Source organism: Anabrus simplex, chromosome X (assembly GCF_040414725.1).
Source record: "Anabrus simplex isolate iqAnaSimp1 chromosome X, ASM4041472v1, whole genome shotgun sequence".
NCBI lineage: Eukaryota > Metazoa > Arthropoda > Insecta > Orthoptera > Tettigoniidae > Anabrus > Anabrus simplex.
Genome location: NC_090279.1, coordinates 86,765,242 through 86,783,685, shown reverse-complemented (window position 1 = coordinate 86,783,685; position 18,444 = coordinate 86,765,242).

Genomic DNA, 18,444 nt, shown 5'->3' with positions numbered 1-18,444 from the left:
TATGCCCGACTCGTGCATTTAAAACTAGTGACTTGTAGAAGTCCATGAAGATCATGAATTCTGAAACCCATTTTGCAAATAGTGTGAACGTTTCTCGACATATGTCACTACTATCGACTTATGTTGTGCCCTCTGGGGTGAAGATGAACTATTAAAATTCAGGATAGATTTTGTGCGTTAAGGTTTCCTAAACTGGAATATTTAGTGTTTGTTTTAGATGTTCAAAGGTTATCAACACTGCTATCTCTTCCCATACGCTTAACGCGTTGGCCGCTGAAAAATGTTGTATATATATTTATCGACCAATCAAAAACTTTCTGGTATTTATTAAATTAACCAATAAGATTTCGGAGTGTGTCAGGGCCTGGATTTTCCTCTCCGCTATAAAAGCCGAGGGCTGATGAGCCATGATGTCCTTTGTGACCGCTCCAGTCTAGAGCGTGTACGTAAAGGAGGCTCCCTCGTCCATCTTCTGGAGGTCCACGAGCTCGAGATAATGGCAGTTTCGTCTTAACTATGTGATAGTTTTGAGAGCTAGCTTGAGAGGAAAGTTTCAAACGTCTAGTAATGTAACTTTTATTTTGTCAAATGTATATTTCAAACTTTAATTGTAAAATTCAAACAAGTCAAAAACTGAACCATAATCAGAGAATAGAGAATGAGTAACTCTCATGTATTCCCTCTCAAGTTGACATTGAGGTGACCATGATTTTGTAACCGTTAAAATCCACCTAGCATTTCTGTAATTCAATATTTTCTCCATGTAGTCACCTCTCTAACGTCGGGCCATAAGCCCAAATAGGGTCTTAAGAATTTCATGTAAGTATCAAGTAGTGAATGTGTTCGCCTCCTTACCATTTTGATTTTCGGCCAGTAACTTTACCTTTTGCTTTTATTAAAAGCCAGGTAGAATGGGCACTTGTTACCCCTGTTACAGTTAACATCATTCACTTCATTTTTAGGCAATTAGACTGTTGAGCAGTTAGGGCAGTGAGTACTGTTTCATTTTGTTAAATGTAGGTTGCGCCTGGATAGGCCAGGAACTTGTAAATTTCGACAATAGTCTACAAAAAAGTGAATTTGTAGAACAAAAAGCTCTCCCCCTGATGTAGAAACTAGAAGATCCGTCTCCTTGACAATTGATTGAAAGGATCAGTAGCGCTGATTTAAAAATTGTAATTAGGGAGCCGAGTCTCTTTATATTCCGAATCGCGAGTCAAGTGATTAAATTAACAATGCACTCCACAATGTAAGGTCTTTCACACGGAAACATTACATTATTGTTCTCAAAGCAGGGTCACATTATAAGAGAAAGTCGCAAATGTTTCTAAAATTATTTTTTTAAAACTTAAATTTGAAGTAAAATTTTAAAATGGAATAGACCAAGTCTGCTACTATACACATAATACCGATCTTGGGCTCTTCTGAGATTTTATTACTCATTTTATAATTATTCAAGTTCGTCCACTTACTTAGACTACTTTTGCAACTGGATTACGTATACATAGAATAACTATTTTGAACTGTTTTTAAATTTCGAACTGTTTTTAAATTTCGTTAATCATTTTATAAATATTCACATTAGTTACTGTTTTAATGTGCATTTAACGGAAAAATTGATTGCTTTTAGTACCATTGTAAGCGCGTAATGAGGAAGGAAACGCTGTATATTACCGGTACTATATACTGGTACTACAATACTGTGCATCATATATTTATCATACTGTACGTTGTATATTTGCTCATTAAATACTTCATGATCCTCATATTTTATCTGTATTAGAACGTCAAACAATTTAGTCCGTGAATTAGACTTAGCTATGAAACGTGGTTCATGTTCCACCACGCCATCGCGAAGCACTGTTTCTCTTGGATTCCGAGACGGAAGTGCGCCGTGTGTCGCTGTGCCGTATGAAACATTCAGCAGTGACTGTTAGGCCATGTCTATTATTAAAACAGTATTTAAGCCACACGAGGCGGAATAATTCAGGCTTATTGCATTCTACGTTGTACAGATATATTCACAATATAAAACTAGCAATGTCTCATCTTCTTCTCTTCTACAATATCCTTATCATATGTCGGCTGTCCTCAGCAAGTTGGGGTACCGAGTCCATACCATTCTCGTACAGTCCGTAGCCAAGATTTTCTCCTCCTCCTCCTACACCTCTTTCCTTAAAGTATATCTTTGACATAAACTGAAGGAGGTCATTTATTTATTTGTGTCAGTCGCATAATACAGTAAAATTACAAGAGAGATTATACATATTACAGTGGTGCTGCATATTGCCAGATATGAGCACTAGTATCAGGTGGATGTTATTCTTTACGTTGTCGCAATTCGCACTCTCTTTGAAGACTTCCACGTCGTCCAGGGCTCTCCGTAGTTACGGAGCAACTTCTACTCAAGTTTCGCAAGTTTCAGGCGAGCTGGATGAGCAGCCCTGCCTGATCAAGTCAAAGCATCGTGAGAGAGGAGTTTTGCCTCGGAGTTGGCGCAGTGATACCTGCAAAGTGTGGCCACAGGTACATAGGTGTATCACTGTGTTCCAGTAGCTCTCCCATCTACTTGACCTGCAAGTTTCAAGATGCTTCTTCATTCCTCACGTGAAAAGCATGGATCTGGGTTTTTGATGGATTTGGTTTTAACTTATAATTCTCTAAACGTATAAACCACTGCACTACCTCATAATTTCGAATGATATTGTACGTGAACTCCAGCTCGGAGTACTGTAGCCCCACATCTCAAAGGATGGTGTTCAGGCCTCAACAACATTAAGTAAGGCAGGAGATACACAACACCGAAGTAAACATGGACAGAGAAAATGAAGTCCCCGTGGCAGAGGATATAAATAATTCTCTTGAAGGCAGTCTTTGGGACCCAGTTTCAACAGGACTGCTCAAGCTGTGATCAAGTACCCAGGTGAGAGACCTAAAGTACTGGACTTGCTTTAGTGATGTGCCAGCTACTGTGTGGAGATGAGAAGAATGCACGAATGAGGAATGTGGTCTGCAAGCACGAACTTCCTGTTCTGCCCAGACAGATCGGCTCTTATCTGCTCTTATCTGCTACACGAAAACAATGGCTCACACTTTGCAGTTTGCTGGATTACAACTAACAAGAGCGAAGAGCTACTAGTAGAAGATAATGTAAAGTCGCCTGGGTAGTAGCGGAGTTACTATGGTAACCATTGCGTCACGGGCTCTGCTGGTGAAAACCCCTTCGCCCCGTGCCTCACAGGGCATGTGCATTCTTCCGATCTCCCAACAATACTCTCAACTTTATAGGTTGAATGACATGTTTTCTTACGATCATTAAGTTAGTATTTTTCGTGTTTAAACGCACAACTCTGTTTGACCACACAGTTCGCTAATATCTGTGGACCTTCAGCACTTATTGCAAACCGAAGGGTATCATCCGCATATGGCAGATTATTTTTCACGATTCCTTTAACAATACTGATATCAGAAAAGCACCCTTTCATAGAAGTTATTGAAGATGAGTGGAGTTATAACAGAGCCTTGCCTCATCCCTTGCTTTATTTCAATAGCACAGGCTTTGGTGTTATCAACCTTAAGAGATGCGAACTGATGTTAATACAGGTTGGCAACGTTTCGTATATCTTTTCCATCCAGACCAATATCATATAGTATAGTCAATTAACCATGTAACCAAAGAAGTCTCTGGACAACTTGTGAAATCAGATCTGTGATTCGTTTTCTGAATGCTAGGAAAGTGAAAAAAAATGAAATTTATCGGCAAATTTGCGACGTTTACGGACAAAATGCGATGAGTTATTCAAGGGTGAGAAGGTGGGTCCGACAGTTCAATGAAGGACGTAGTGACGTGCACGATGAAGAACGAAGTGGGCGTCCATCTTTGGTTACAGAAGAACTGGTTCACGCGATTGATGACAAGATCCGGGAAAACCGCAGGTTTACAATTAGTGCTGTTTTCAACTGGTTGAAGACACAGGCGGCAAACTTCTATGAAGAAGGTATACAAAAACGTGTGCCCCGATATGACAAATGCCTGCAAAATTTCGGCAGTTATGGGGAAAAGTAGTTTATGAGTTGTGGAATTTTGTGCGATAAATAATGTTTCTGTATCTGTACACAATTTAGTTTTATTACCAAACGGAACTTACTTTCTGGACGTACTTCGTATAACTCCCGAATTCCGTGGCCAGAACTCCAACCGCAGCCAGCTCAGCGACAATGATAATAGGCTTTCAAGCCCCCTGATCTTTATCGTCAAATTAAGTCAGCAATACCCTTATGATAGGAACAGCGGTCCTGGTTGAAATGGGCCTCTACTTTGTGTCAAAATTGGATGTCTTCATTTAAGGCACCATTTCGATGGATTCCTTTCCCGGACCACGCCTGGCTGAGGGTCGGTTGCTAAAACTGAACGCGACATTGCGTTCGAAGGGTGGGAGCGTCGCGGTTCGTGCGGCCACGGCCGCCGCCGCGTCTCCTTAAGAGAGCTTCACCCCGGTGGAGCTGGACCGGTCGACACTACCACTGAGAGTGTGTGAGACGGGAGGGTTGGTCCGCGCAGCGTCTTTGTGTCTCCTGGCGCCGGTTGGCCCCCCTTGCCCCGCGACAAAGCTCGAAAGTGTGTGCTGTGTGTGCAGCGACCGAACATTTTGTGCGACACGCACAAGCCAAACACGACCTCAGAGCAGGCGAGACTACCCGCCGAATTTAAGCATATTATGAAGCGGAGGAAAAGAAACTAACAAGGATTCCCTTAGTAGCGGCGAGCGAACAGGGAAGAGCCCAGCACCGAATCTCGCAGGTTCACCCTGCCGGGAAATGTGGTGTTTGGTAGGGTCCACTTAACAGGGAACCTGCGGCGAGTTCAAGTCGTTCTTGAATGGGGCCACGCTCCGCAGAGGGTTCCAGGCCCGTAGAGACCGCTGCGGCTTCCGGGAGGATCTCTCCTTAGCGTGGAGTTGCTTGAGAATGCAGCCGTAAGTGGGTGGTAAACTCCATCTAAGGCTAAATATGACCACGAGACCGATAGCGAACAAGTACCGGGAGGGAAAGTTGAAAAGAACTTTGAAGAGAGAGTTCAAGAGTACGTGAAACCGTTCGGGGGTAAACGTGAGAAACCCGAAAATACCTCCACCGGGGAGATTCAAGCCTTATCCGCGCCTCTTCCCCTGCTTTGACCAGATGGGTCCGTCCCCCTGCACGGAGCAATCCGGCGTCAGGGTGGTAACGGGTTTCTACTCGGCCGGGTAGTGGTGGGGAGGTCGGTGGGCCGCACTTCTCCCCTCGTTGGACGTCGCAACCCGTTGGGTGTCGGTCTAAGGCCTGGGTGTGTAGCCTGTTCGTCCGCGTCGCAAGGCGTCTTCGTCGGACAGACCCCCGGTGTTCCGGCCGACGGCTCGACGGTGTGTGTGTACGCGCGGAGTTGATTCGCCGCCCTTCGGGGCAGACGTCCAGCCCTGACAAGCGAGGGCGCGTGGCATGGACGACGCACCTCCGGCCCGGCTCCGGCCCCGCTCAGCTGTTGGTTTGGGGATGCCTCGGACAGAAGAATCTTGTAGACTCCCGTCAGCGGCGCAAAAGCTTCGGGTAATTTCACGACCCGTCTTGAAACACGGACCAAGGAGTCTAACCTGTGCCGGAGTCATTGGGTTGACACTAAACCTAAAGGCGCAATGAAAGTGAAGGTCCCGCCTCGTGCGGACCGAGGGAAGTATGGGCCGCGCTGCTGTGCGGCTCCGCATTCCCGGGGCGTCTCGTTCTCATTGCGAGTTGAGGCGCACCCAGAGCGTACACGTTGGGACCCGAAAGATGGTGAACTATGCCTGGCCAGGACACTAGCAAGGGAGATGTGGAGCTACAGGCAAGAAACCAAGAGAATTTAGAGTTTTGTGTCAATATGTTGGAAGGAAGATATTTTAAGATGTCCTTGGTGATGCGGGCAGTCACTTCACCACTGCCTGCTCCTTAGGCTCCAGAGCTTCCTATCTCTTTGAGACTCTCGGTTCAGCTTTTCACAGCCGGTGTCCTGGCTGTATGCCGTGGTCGAATTGCGTTAGTAGTTGACTATGTCCCACCGGAAACTGAGCGGGGCATTCCCAGGAATCCGGTCCGTATGAAGGTCGGTAGAGTACTGAACGTGTGGCATCCAGTAAATGGAAGAGCAATCCGAAGCGGCAAGAAATTTACCTGAAAGGAAACATAAAACACTTTGTTGGTGTAGCTCTGAAGATGTAGCAAAATGAAACTGCCGTGAAAGTGGGAATCTGGTAACGCTTGTGGCCGTCGAGTGGAATGACGTGTTCCTACAAGCTGTGGCTCAGCTTACCTCGCCTTTCCGTTATGTATAACAGAGGGAGGACTGTTTACTACTCGGCCATCTATACATACTTCAATCTGCACTCAACATACAACAGCCACACCCAGAAATCTCCTGAGCTGTATAGTGATTACCTTCCTCATGACGGAACTGCAACGTGAGTAACAATTAGCCAAGTATACTCCATATCTTCGTGATGTGATTATGATTATTGTTTAAAGAGGCCTAGCATCTAGCTCCTTGGCCCCTAATGATACGAAATGTAAAAACAATTTAAATGTCCAAATATTCAACCTCTGACCGGAATTCATATCTTGATTGTGAATAATGAATGGACTAATACGAAACCAAGATAATCAGCGGATCCAACTCGAATATTATACATTAAGAAGAATTCCAATAATCAATCCTACGAATACAAATATAAACACGACGATGAACAATTATTATGAACTTAAAACAATCAGCGGATGCGCTCCGAAATGGCGCACCTATCCAGAAGCTAACTTATAACAATGGTATATACTGACCAAGGAGCTGCTTCCAAAGCACATCCTTGAATCGATTATGCTTTGTGTCTAAAGAGGTCGAAAATCTAGGTGAATGGCCCCTCATAAAGGTACCTATCGCTAGTAAAGAAGAACCACGGTGTAATGGATTTAAAATTAATCTTCGCGATGATACGATGCATATTGATTATGTGTCCATTTTCTTGTCTGGCCCACCGTGTATTCAAACTTCAGGATTCCATGGACTTTCTCTAATTGGTGATGGTGTGCTATCTAGCGGTCGACTTGGAATTTAAGCAGCGAGGTAGCTAAGTTGTGCTGCTATCTGGGCGCTAGAAGTGAAGCTTTCTCAGTCGTAGTCAGTCGACAATGCAGATAGCAGTTGTTCTGATTTTTGCTTCTTAACCTGAAGACGCTGGAACCTATTCTCTGCTGATTGTGCCTTAAGAAGAGTAGAAAATCATGATGCAAGAAGAGGAGATGGTTGAGAAATTAGACCCTGGATGATGGATTGTCCATCTAGGCGATAGGCCTGAACATTTGGTTATCCTTTTAGAATATTTAATATATCTTGTTTCCTTCGACCTCGTAAGTAAGTTGCATCCATCTTCTGTACTGAACTAAGCTACCAAGGAGTGGATTAGTTAATAGTGTTAATACGCGGAGATATTTAACCTCAAAATTGAAATTCTGCATGTGGTTTTAAAAGAAATTGACTTCCTAAAACAGGTCCTCATAATAATCTTGTAATATGGTAATATTTTCGGGCTTCAAGTTGTAATGGTCATTATGGCATTTGTTTATGTTCTTGACTTTAGTTAATTAAGGTTTTGTGCACAAAACAAGTTATGTTTATTATTATAATATTTTCAATCAAATGTCGGGCTACTAATAGAGAAACATTGTGCCTTTAATATAGGGCTTCTAATGACTTCCTCGGTACTTCAAGTGTTTGTTTTTGATTTCGGTGCTCGTCATCTGTTACACTCTGTGTAACAGAATGAAAACATACCGTGGCCATGCTGTGTTGAATTTGACATTTGAGTATCGAATTATTGTTGGTAACTTGATTTTCAGCTGATTTTTGGTGTGGATCTTCGTGCATATGGAAGGTTTTTCTGATGAGTTTGATTAACTCATTTGGTTTAAGCTACCGTACCTTGGAGAATATTAGGGTTATTTATCCTATTTATGGATTTATGTCCATGTTTCGGATGATTTCATGGTGTTAACTGAAGTTATGCTTTTTGGTGGATTTAATTTAATTTTAATGCAGCCCTGGAGTAACCGAGAAATTCATTACGGAAATTTCAGCTTTCTTTCAGTAATAGTTGTCTTAAGATTTTAATCTTCTATTGATCTACGTTTGTTTATTGTTCAAAAAGATTTTCTGCCTCCTGGCAATTTGAGTTAGTGTTAAAGTAATTTATTTTCAATTGATATCCTTGATTAATTATTCTGAAAGGTGTTCACGTTCATTGTGCAGTGGTAATTGATTTAAAAAAAATTAGTTTTGAGGTCGAAAATTCTTAAATTATTTACCGAATTAAATTTTGATTGATCAATTTAATTTGAGTTATTATTTCAGCCAATTAGTTAATTACGCTTATTTTAGTTGATTTGCTAGGCCTCTTGTGTCCAGAGCTTCCTCAATCAGCGACGGCCTTCTGTTGGGATAATTCGTAAGTCGTCCTTTTGCTTATTTCATCCCTGGTCGTGCTAACACTCTTGACATTTACCTTATGTTGTGAGAACGGTATTTCTAGAAAATAACGTAAACATTCGGTGTTCCATACAAAAGGGCGCAACCCATAGGCAACTCAAACCCATAGTGTTCCCCACATAGTGGGTACTATTCACAGGGACCCGTTCTACCCCGCGGTATTCCTTGACATATTGAATAGTAATCACAGTGACCCGTACTATACCGTGGTGTTACCCACATAGTTGGTACTAATCACCGGGACCCGTATTATCCCGCGGTGTTCCTCACACTGTGGTATTAATGAGAGGTAAAACCCACACACGTGGTGTTCCTCACATAATGGGCATTAATGAGAAGTAAAACCCAGACCCGTAGTGTTCCTCGGAGGCAAACCCAAAATGTACCTCACACAGTTGTACAAATCTCAGGGAACAGTACTATCCGTCGTGTTGTTCACATAGTTGTACGAATGACAGGTAAACCCCAGACCCGAGGTGTTCCTCGAAACACAAACCCATTGTGTTCATCACATAGTGGTACTAATCACAGGACCCCGTACAATCCCGTGGTGTTCCTCATATAGTGGGTACTAATGACAGGTGACCCCCAGACCCATGGTGTTCCTGGGAACGCGAACCCACGGTGATCGTCACATAGTTGTACAAATCTCAGGGACTCGTACTATCGCGTAGTGTTCGTCACATAGTGGGTAGTAATGCCAGGTAAATCCCAGACCCGTGATTCTCCATGGTGTTCCTCATGACAGGTGAACACGAGACCCGTGGTTTTCCTAGGAACGCAAACCCATGGTATTCATCACATAGTTGTACAAATCTCAGTGACACGAACTATACAGGGGTGTTCCTCACAAAGTGGGTACTAATCACAGGGACCCGTTCTATCCCGGGGTTTTCCTCGGAATGAAAACCCATGGTGTTCCTCACATAGTTGTACAAATCTCAGTGACACGAACTATACAGGGGTGTTCCTCACAAAGTGGGTACTAATCACAGGTAAATCCTAGACCAGTGGTGTTACATGCAACTCGGACCCATGATGTTCCTCACAAAACGTAACTAATCACAGGGACCCGTACTATACCGTCGTGCTCCTCGGAACGAAGCACATGGTGTCCCTCACATAGTGGGTACTAATTTCAGGTAAATCCTAGACCAGTGGTGTTATATGCAACGCGGACCCATGGTGTTCCTCATATTGTCTTACTAATGACAGGTAAACGGCAGACTTGTGGTTTTCCTCAAAACGCAAACCCCTGGAATTCATCACATAGTGGTACTAATCACATGGACCCGTATTATCCGGTGGTGTTCCTCACATAGTGGGTACTAATTTCAGGTGAATCCTAGACCAGTGGTGTTCCATGCAACGCGGGCCCATGATGTTCATCACATAGCGTAAATAATCACAGGAACCCGTACTATACCGTGGTGCTCCTCGGAACGAAGCACATGGTCTTCCTCACATAGTTGTTCAAATCTCAGGGACCCGTACTATCCCGTGGTGTTCCTCTCATAGTGGTACTAATCACAGGGAACCGCACTATACCCTGGTGTTCCTCATATAGCGGTACTAATAATAGGGAGCCTATTATACCGTGGTGCTCCTCACACATTTGTACTATTCACAGGGATCCGTAGTATCCCGTAATGTTCATCACAGAGTGCGAACTAATTACGGAGACCCGTACCATCCCATGGTATTCCTCACATTGTGTTACTAATCAGAGGGACCCGTACTATCCCATGGTGTTCATCACATATTGGTACTAATCACAGGGACCTGTACTGGTGTTCCTCATATAGTGCGTACTAATGACAAGTAAAACACAGACCAGTGGTGATCCTGAGAACGCGAGCCCATGGTGTTCGTCATATAGTTGTACAAATCTCTGGGATTCGTACTATCCGGTGGATTTCCTCGGAACGCACACCCATGTTTGTACAACCAGATGCTGAAACACCCGAGCGACGTTAGCTTCTTTTATCTCCCTGGGATCCTCTAACCGAATCTAGGCAAAGGGTTAGCCTCCGTCATAGTGATGGGTACTATACATGGGTACTATAAATACACAGTGATCCTCTAACAGACCCATGGTATTCCTCAGTTTGTGGAACTAATCACAAGGATAGTGAAACTAAGCACAAATAATTTGGTTCACAATTCAGCATCCCTTGGTCTCGTCTTCCACGCACAGAGATCTGTGTGTTTGGTCCGCGAGAGCTATATTATTTCGCTCACGTCGACTGGAAAGCCAGGTAAGAACCCCCTACACGCCACCTGGGACGCAGCACGTGGGAGTAACACCTCTCCCCATGCTACGGCAGCGTAGTAGGTTCGTGGATAATCTGCTGTTACTTGATGTCGTGTGTCCCCAGTCCTACAACTGCCAATGGCTGCCATACAGAAAAGCCGCATAAGATGACTAGACTCTAATTCTTCTGACCGTAACATTTTGAAGTATGTTGGTGAGGTTTACCATTTTCCACGAGCTGGTGGGCAATCTGTTTAGCTGTAACATTCGCATGACCCTCTGTAACTGGTTGGTTACAACTCAGACGTTTAAGAAACCTCCAGCCTTTCTGGCTATCCTTCCTTAGATCAGTGTCCCCATCGCTCCTGTTATTAGATATCGATTTTAAGAAATCTTCCCCAGCTTGGACGGTATCGGATCTCAAATGATCGTTGTCAAAGAGATTACGATAGTTTCTCAATATTTCAATAGTTTTTGTATATAGTGTTCACCGTCAGCGAATTGAGATACGAGAGAAATTTCACGATATTTACATAATCATCACATTAAGGAAAATGCTCCATATTCAGAATGTTCTCGTGCAGTGAAATAATACATTTCCCCCAATCAGCCTTCTTAAAATGACATCATCTTCGAAAAGGCACTCAGATTCTCACGATTTAAAGGTAAGATGTATTGAACTTAGACGAGGCCACAGAACTAGTTGCAAACAGAATTTTGTGGTGGCGTTTTGTAAATTCACAGAGAGTCGCAGACTGCACGATGAAAGGCATAAAAGTCTGTAATGAAGATGTAAGTATGAAAAGGAACTGTCTACGGTCAGATTGCAGCATATATCTGGCATATAACAGGACGATGAGGGATTGTTTGCCCCACTGATTTCGCTAAAAACCGAGATATGTGTTTGCTTACGCAGATACTGTAATTTAATATCTGGATAATATCCATCCTCCATCTCGCACTGTTGAATGATACTGGAAGTTTGTTATCATGCTGTAGAAATAGATTGCACGAATCTGTCCAATCTACGCCAGCTTCTCCTCTTTCTTCGGTACCTGGGTAGCCCCATGTTGTATTATGACTCTTGATGTCACCAACCAAAAAATTCACATGTTGATGCTGGAAGGCTCCACAAATCTAAATACAGTACCTGGTGGCTTATTGATTGAGCTCTACTGTGAGAGTCTCAGTGTCATCACGGGAGATGATCTGGATGTTGGATAGCACTGAGGGTGTTCAACCACTAAACACATGACCTTGATTTTTGGACGGCGAAGATTCTAGTCTCGGCGACTTTCCTGAATGCATATTATTAGTGTCCAGTAAATTGCAAGGCTATATATTTTGTGTTGTCTTTCAGATTCTTAAAATTAAGTGAATAATATAAATAAAATAATCAAAGTGCAAAATATTATTATGAAAACTTGCGTAACATCAACCAGTAAACCTGTACATACAGAGGACGAAGTTGAGCAGAAAATGGGAGCTGATAAGTGTTAAATATAGTCTGTGTATTTCAGTAAATTCTAAAGTCCGACTCGTTGGCTGAATGGTCAGCGTACTGGCCTTCGGTTCAGAGGGCCCCGGGTTCGATTCCCGGCCGGGTCGGGGATTTTAACCTTCATTAGTTAATTCCAATGGCCCGGGGGCTGGGTGTCTGTGCTGTCCCCAATATCCCTGCATCTCACACACCACACATAACACAATAACACGCAGTTCCCTACACGTGGCAGATGCCGCCCACCCTCATCGGAGGGTCTGCCTTACAAGGGCTGCACTCGGCTAGAAATAGCCACACCAAATTATTTTTATAGTAACTTCTACAACCTAGCATGGTGTATTTTGCTATCTGTAGGTCTGATTTGACCTTGTAATATTTTAGTGGAAGTTTATCACAGTTTCAGCTATTAATTTTCGTGCTGAAAAGACACAAGTAGAAATTGACGATGCTTGCGTATGGTAGATGTGTCACTGTGTTATAACCGACATTTATTCATATTTTTTTTAAGGATGGGACGTTAGATTGAGTGCATTTCTCATAAAATTTGTTCAGACGTAATGAGGTACATGTTTGCAGTATAGCAGTGAAATTTAAAGGATCAGTTGAGTATGCAAATTGGAAAGGTCTGGTCAACTTATAATTTGTACATGTCAGTAATTCCAATATTTATTTATTTATTTATTTATTTGGCGTGTGGCTACATCACTAAAACAAATAATATTTACAAATATTATCTCATACTAATAACAATAATTGATTTCATAACGCTAATAAGTTGAAGACAGGGGAGAGTTCGATTTTAATCTATCTCAGCAGTATAACTAAGATATTTAGCATCTGAGGCTGCCTCAAGACACTTTCCAAGCTAGTTAATCATAAAATTCATATCAAATGTTCGGCCTTCACAAAAGGTCTCATTATTTTATCCAACAATAGGCAGGAACGAATTCAGTCCCTGGAAAACTTCGTGCAATTCCATCTAAAACGAATCTAAAACTCATATAAGAAAACCCAATACATGGGAGGATCTACTCGATAATTACACAAACAAAATCTGGTAACTCATTTTCGCAAAATTACTCAGGTAAATAATTTCAAATACTTGGGAAAATCATCCAACAATCTGCATTAAATCATGAGGAAAACAGAGAGAGATTTCTATATTACAAGTAGGCCATAGAACCACATGGAAAAGTACGACAAAATATCAGTATCAAGCAACGCTATGTTAAAGCATTATAACACCGTAATTAAGCCTCAAACATTACACACGTCAGAAACCTTCATCAGCGAGAAAGATCATTATCTAAAATGATCGAAAAACAAGATAGGGAAGTCCTCAGGGAAACCATGGCCCAGTATGCATAGGAGTGTGGATGAATAGGAGGTCTCCGGAATTATATCAACATATTGAGGAAATATTAGATACAATCTTTGGAAAAGGTGATTGAAGTTTGATTGCCATATTCAAAGAATAGATGATGAAAGACTCACTAAAAAATTTAATAATGCCTCCTCGCTTAAAGTCAGAATAACTGGATAATCGAAATTGAAAAGGACCTTCAAGAAATCAACATACCAGATGAAATTATATGGGACACGCCTAGCTTTAGAACGTTGATGAACAAACATCATTTTGCTGAGAACCCAAGATGAGAACACAGTTACACAGAAGGAAGAACAGATGATAAACACAAAGAGGGAAGAAACTCAGGCAGGAGAAGAAAGCGCAACCATCTGCAAAATAAGTACAATCGCGCTCCTTAGTGGGGCAAAACATTTTGAAATAATAATAATAATAAGTAATGGAATGAGTAATAGTTACCATCCACGTGGTATGCTTTTTTGTGAAGTGTCAGTCTGCGATACATTTGTCAGGAGGTGATAGCTCGGGGTTCGGTGTATTGAGGTTTGGGGTCTATGTTGAAGTCAGTGTCATATGCGTCTGGACTATTGTATTTCCAAGTGAAGTGAGAAACTTCGTAACTGTCCATAACTGTCGGTGGTAGATAGGTTCTATTTGTCCATGTAGTTATGAAACCATGCGACTCAGTTTGTGAGACATGCTCCTAGTAGATACTCTAGAGGTAATGGTGTAGATAATGCCGAGGTTTATTTGTAAAAAAGCTCGAGGGAAAAATCAGGACAGAGTGTTTTGAAATATGGTAAGGTCCATGGTTTGAACACAGAACATGTTCGTATATCCAGAGGGATTCTTTGTTCATCCAATTACTCCATTAGTATCAGTGAAATGCATATCAAATTCTACAGATCCCATTAGACTTGAAATTATTCGTGATGGCAATAATGTTGACCGATATATTGTGATAATACAAGGATTTGGACGAAGATTTGTGCTGTAGTAAAAGGCCATCCGTGGCGAGATCGGTTTGCTCACTTGTGTAAGCCAGTGGAGAGCGGCAGGTATAAACCTGTTTGACGAGATAACGGGTGTTCACATTTATATGCGGCGGAACCTCTTAGGAAATAGAGGCCCGTGTTACAACATTATTGATGTTACAATAAATGGGGAGTAATTTGAATTTCAATTCTACTGCATAGGCAAATGACAAGAGTGGATTCTCAGTAACATTCCCGAACACTTGACTGTGTATTCTAGTTTCGATGTTTCCATAACACAGTCATAGTTCGTATTGCTACTGAGCGTTTAAATAATTACTCCGGTGACAGAAGGTTGTCCTTAGATATTAAGATTTCCATTTCTTGATATATTCATAGTGCAGCTAGGTGTTAAGGACTGCCGATGGCGTGTCCTTCAGTGGAAAGCAGGATGGTGGTTGAAGTGCATGGAAGGGATTCTTGGGATTGCTCGCCCATGCTAGGATCATGAAATTACGTAGCTAGCCAACTGCTCCTAGATGACAGGTGAGTATTCTTGTTTGACACAATGAGTCAGTACCACATAGTATTCCTTAGGGTGTAGTAGCACCCTGCCATTAGTCCATGGGATACCCATGATTTTTGCCATGTTGTTCATAAAGGAGTTGTAATATTTTGTGTTTATATTTTAGCAGGACTATAAGTGGATGCAGTTGAACTCCGTGACCTAAAATATGTAAGGGTTACACATGAGTCGACTTTATTTTGGGGTTTGACTGAAGGTTATAACTAAATGTTAACAGAATTTCTTTTCACAGGTTTTCATGAATTTATTCCAATCACCGACTTCAACCTGTTATTTCGATTCATGAAACATCATTCAGTCAATACAAATAACACTATTTTATGTTGTATAATTTTACGCTATTATTCACTGGCACTTGAAGTCCACTTGTTTAGGAGGGTCACTGTGGTCATCACGCACATTCAATTAACTTCAACGATAGGTCACTTTGGTCCTCAACCTTAAACATTAATATAGTGGGTGACCATGATAGCTCAGTGATGTACATTTCGACGTTTCTCAGATTCCATTGAGGGTCCAGGTATCTCGTCCTATGCTGATGGACAGTCAGTGGATGGCCTAAATTAAAAAGGTATCGAAAACACTTCCTCATATTTAGACGATCGAGAAATCGGATGCATAACGCACAGTTGTTTATGGAGCTGAGCAGATTGAATTTCATGTTGTTTTCTAGTTAACCATAAACTGGTTTCCTGTGAAAAGCCCTTCAGCCTTTTTTGTGGTGGATATTAATTTCAACTCGAAATCGTCCAGCCGCAGCGTTATATTAATATCACTGACCGCAGAACACTGTTTATGGCCATATTTTTTTAACAAACCCGGCATCATTTTTCATTGTATTTTATTGAATAAAATAGTTAGATTATGTAGGCTTTTAATTTATGTAGGCCTTCCTTGATACCCCAATAGTCATGTCTGGAAGTGACGAAGAGCCATTAACACCCCCTGAGATACAAGAGTTAACAATTCAAGCTGAAGACCTGCAACAGGCAAACACCAGTTTGACATGACGAAAAGGGTTCATTACTCACTATGTCTCTTCAACACTTCCAACGTTGAGATATAAGAGATATTTAGTAACTTCCTTGTGGCCCAGTTAGAGAAAAGAGAGAGGCCAATTAACTGCCCCCAGGTAAACTAAAATGGAGAAAAGTATACTGCAGCTGTCAACATACGAGTCCCTACTTAAAGGCGCCCCTCGAGAATTACGTGACATTCATGAATAGCTATGGGCACTGAAGTAGAACTTTCAATTTGCATTCAAAACCGGCTAACAGACACAATATTATCGTACAAGTGCCGAGGGAGCATGTACAGTTTTGAGCTGCTCGTCTACTCATAATTAAAAGAAAACACGACATGTAGGAAACGGGAGCACAGATATGCTCAGGTTTCAGCAACAATTTCTTAAATTGCGTCGTATTATGAATTGATTCGGCACTTGCTAATTCCCTTGAATTGTTTATTCATAAGTCTGAATACTTCTTTCATGCGCTTCTAGTCTTTTACCAGTTTTCTTTGTCATAGGATCCTTCTGTGTTCATCCGAATTAATTCTTATCCTCGTCCTGGACGGCTCCCAAACGATTGTTGATGAGCACACTTCTACTTTGGTCCGAAAACATACAAAGGGTCGTCCATGGTTGAGAACAAGCGGTTGTATATATCTGTGGTTGATGAGGTGATAATTCATGAAATGACCTTTGCTCTTTTCGTACACGGACCTAGTACTATGTTACCTGAAGATTTTCTCTCAGAGAAAATGGCACAAAAGGATGGACCGCTCCCCGATGTATGTTATGAGGTCGCAGAAAAGGTGCTGTTCTAGCTGAAGAGCTTACTACTTCTCTGCTGTGTGCGATCGCTTGCGCCTTGCTACATCTCCGGAATTGGAGGTCTTGTGGAACTCCGGACACTTGTGTAGTAGTTAGTGGGACGTTAAGCAAAATATCATTGTTATTAAATCACGTGCGGCTTAATCACGACGTGACGTGACGCTCGTGCGCCGTATCGCCCGTGTGAACCGACAGCGTGGTGCTGCGTGCGAACGATTTGCCAAGAAACACGGTGGAGTGCGGCATCTCACCAGTGTGGTTTACATGTCCGTGGTTAACTTAAATGATTCTCTTAACATTTTATCGCAAAACAGAGCACTCGTGTGTGTTCTGATCTGAAATGTAAAAGGGACCTTCTAGGCTGTATATTTGTCACAGACATAACACCAGTATAGCTTCTGGCCTGTGTGAGTCCGCATGTGAACTGGTATGTCGGTTTTCTGGATGAGGAATTTGCAACAGATATTGCGGCAGTGCGCCTTACTCCCGTCTCCTGCTGAATACCCTGATTCAAACATTGCATGAGATTGGCTTCTTGCCTGTGCCAGTCAGCATATGAACTACTAGGCTGACTTTGATGCTGAAGAATATGCCACAGATATTGCAGCAATATGGCTTCTCGCCTAAGTGTGTCCGCATGTCTTCTCCTAACTCGCGTTTCTGGATGAATGATTTGCCGAACACATTGCAGCAGTGTGGTATATCGCCTGTGAGGGTACGCATGTGACCTGCCTAGATGGATATTCTGGCTGAAGGAATTCCCACAGACGTTGCAGGAGTATGGCCTCTCAACTGTGTGTGTCCGTCTGTGACTTGCTTGGACGGATTTACTGCTGAATTACTTGCCACAGACATTGCAGCATTATTGTTTCTCATCTATATGTGTCCGCACGTGATAGCATGAACGGATTTACTGCCGAATAACTTGCAACAGACATTGCAGGAGTAAGCCTTTCGTCCGTGTGAGAACGCATGTGAATAGCATGGTTGTATTCCCTGCTAAAGGATTCGCCACAGAAAGTCTCGTCTGTATGGGTCCACATATGATGAGATAGAGTGTCTTTCCGGCTGAATGATTTGCCACAGACTTTGCGACGGTATGACTTACTTTCTGTGTGTGTCCGCATATGAACAGTGAGAGTGCTGTTCAGGATGAATGATTTGCCACAAACATTGCAGCTGTTTGGCTTCACGCGTCTATGGTTCCGCATATGATCGGTCAGACTGCCTTTCTATATGTATGATTTGCCACAGATATTGCAGCTCTAAGGCTTTTCGCCTGTATGGGTCCGCATATGATCGGTTAGTATGCCTTTCTGTATGAATGATTTACTACAGATATGGCAGCTGTATGGCTTCTCGCCTGTATGGGTCCGCATAT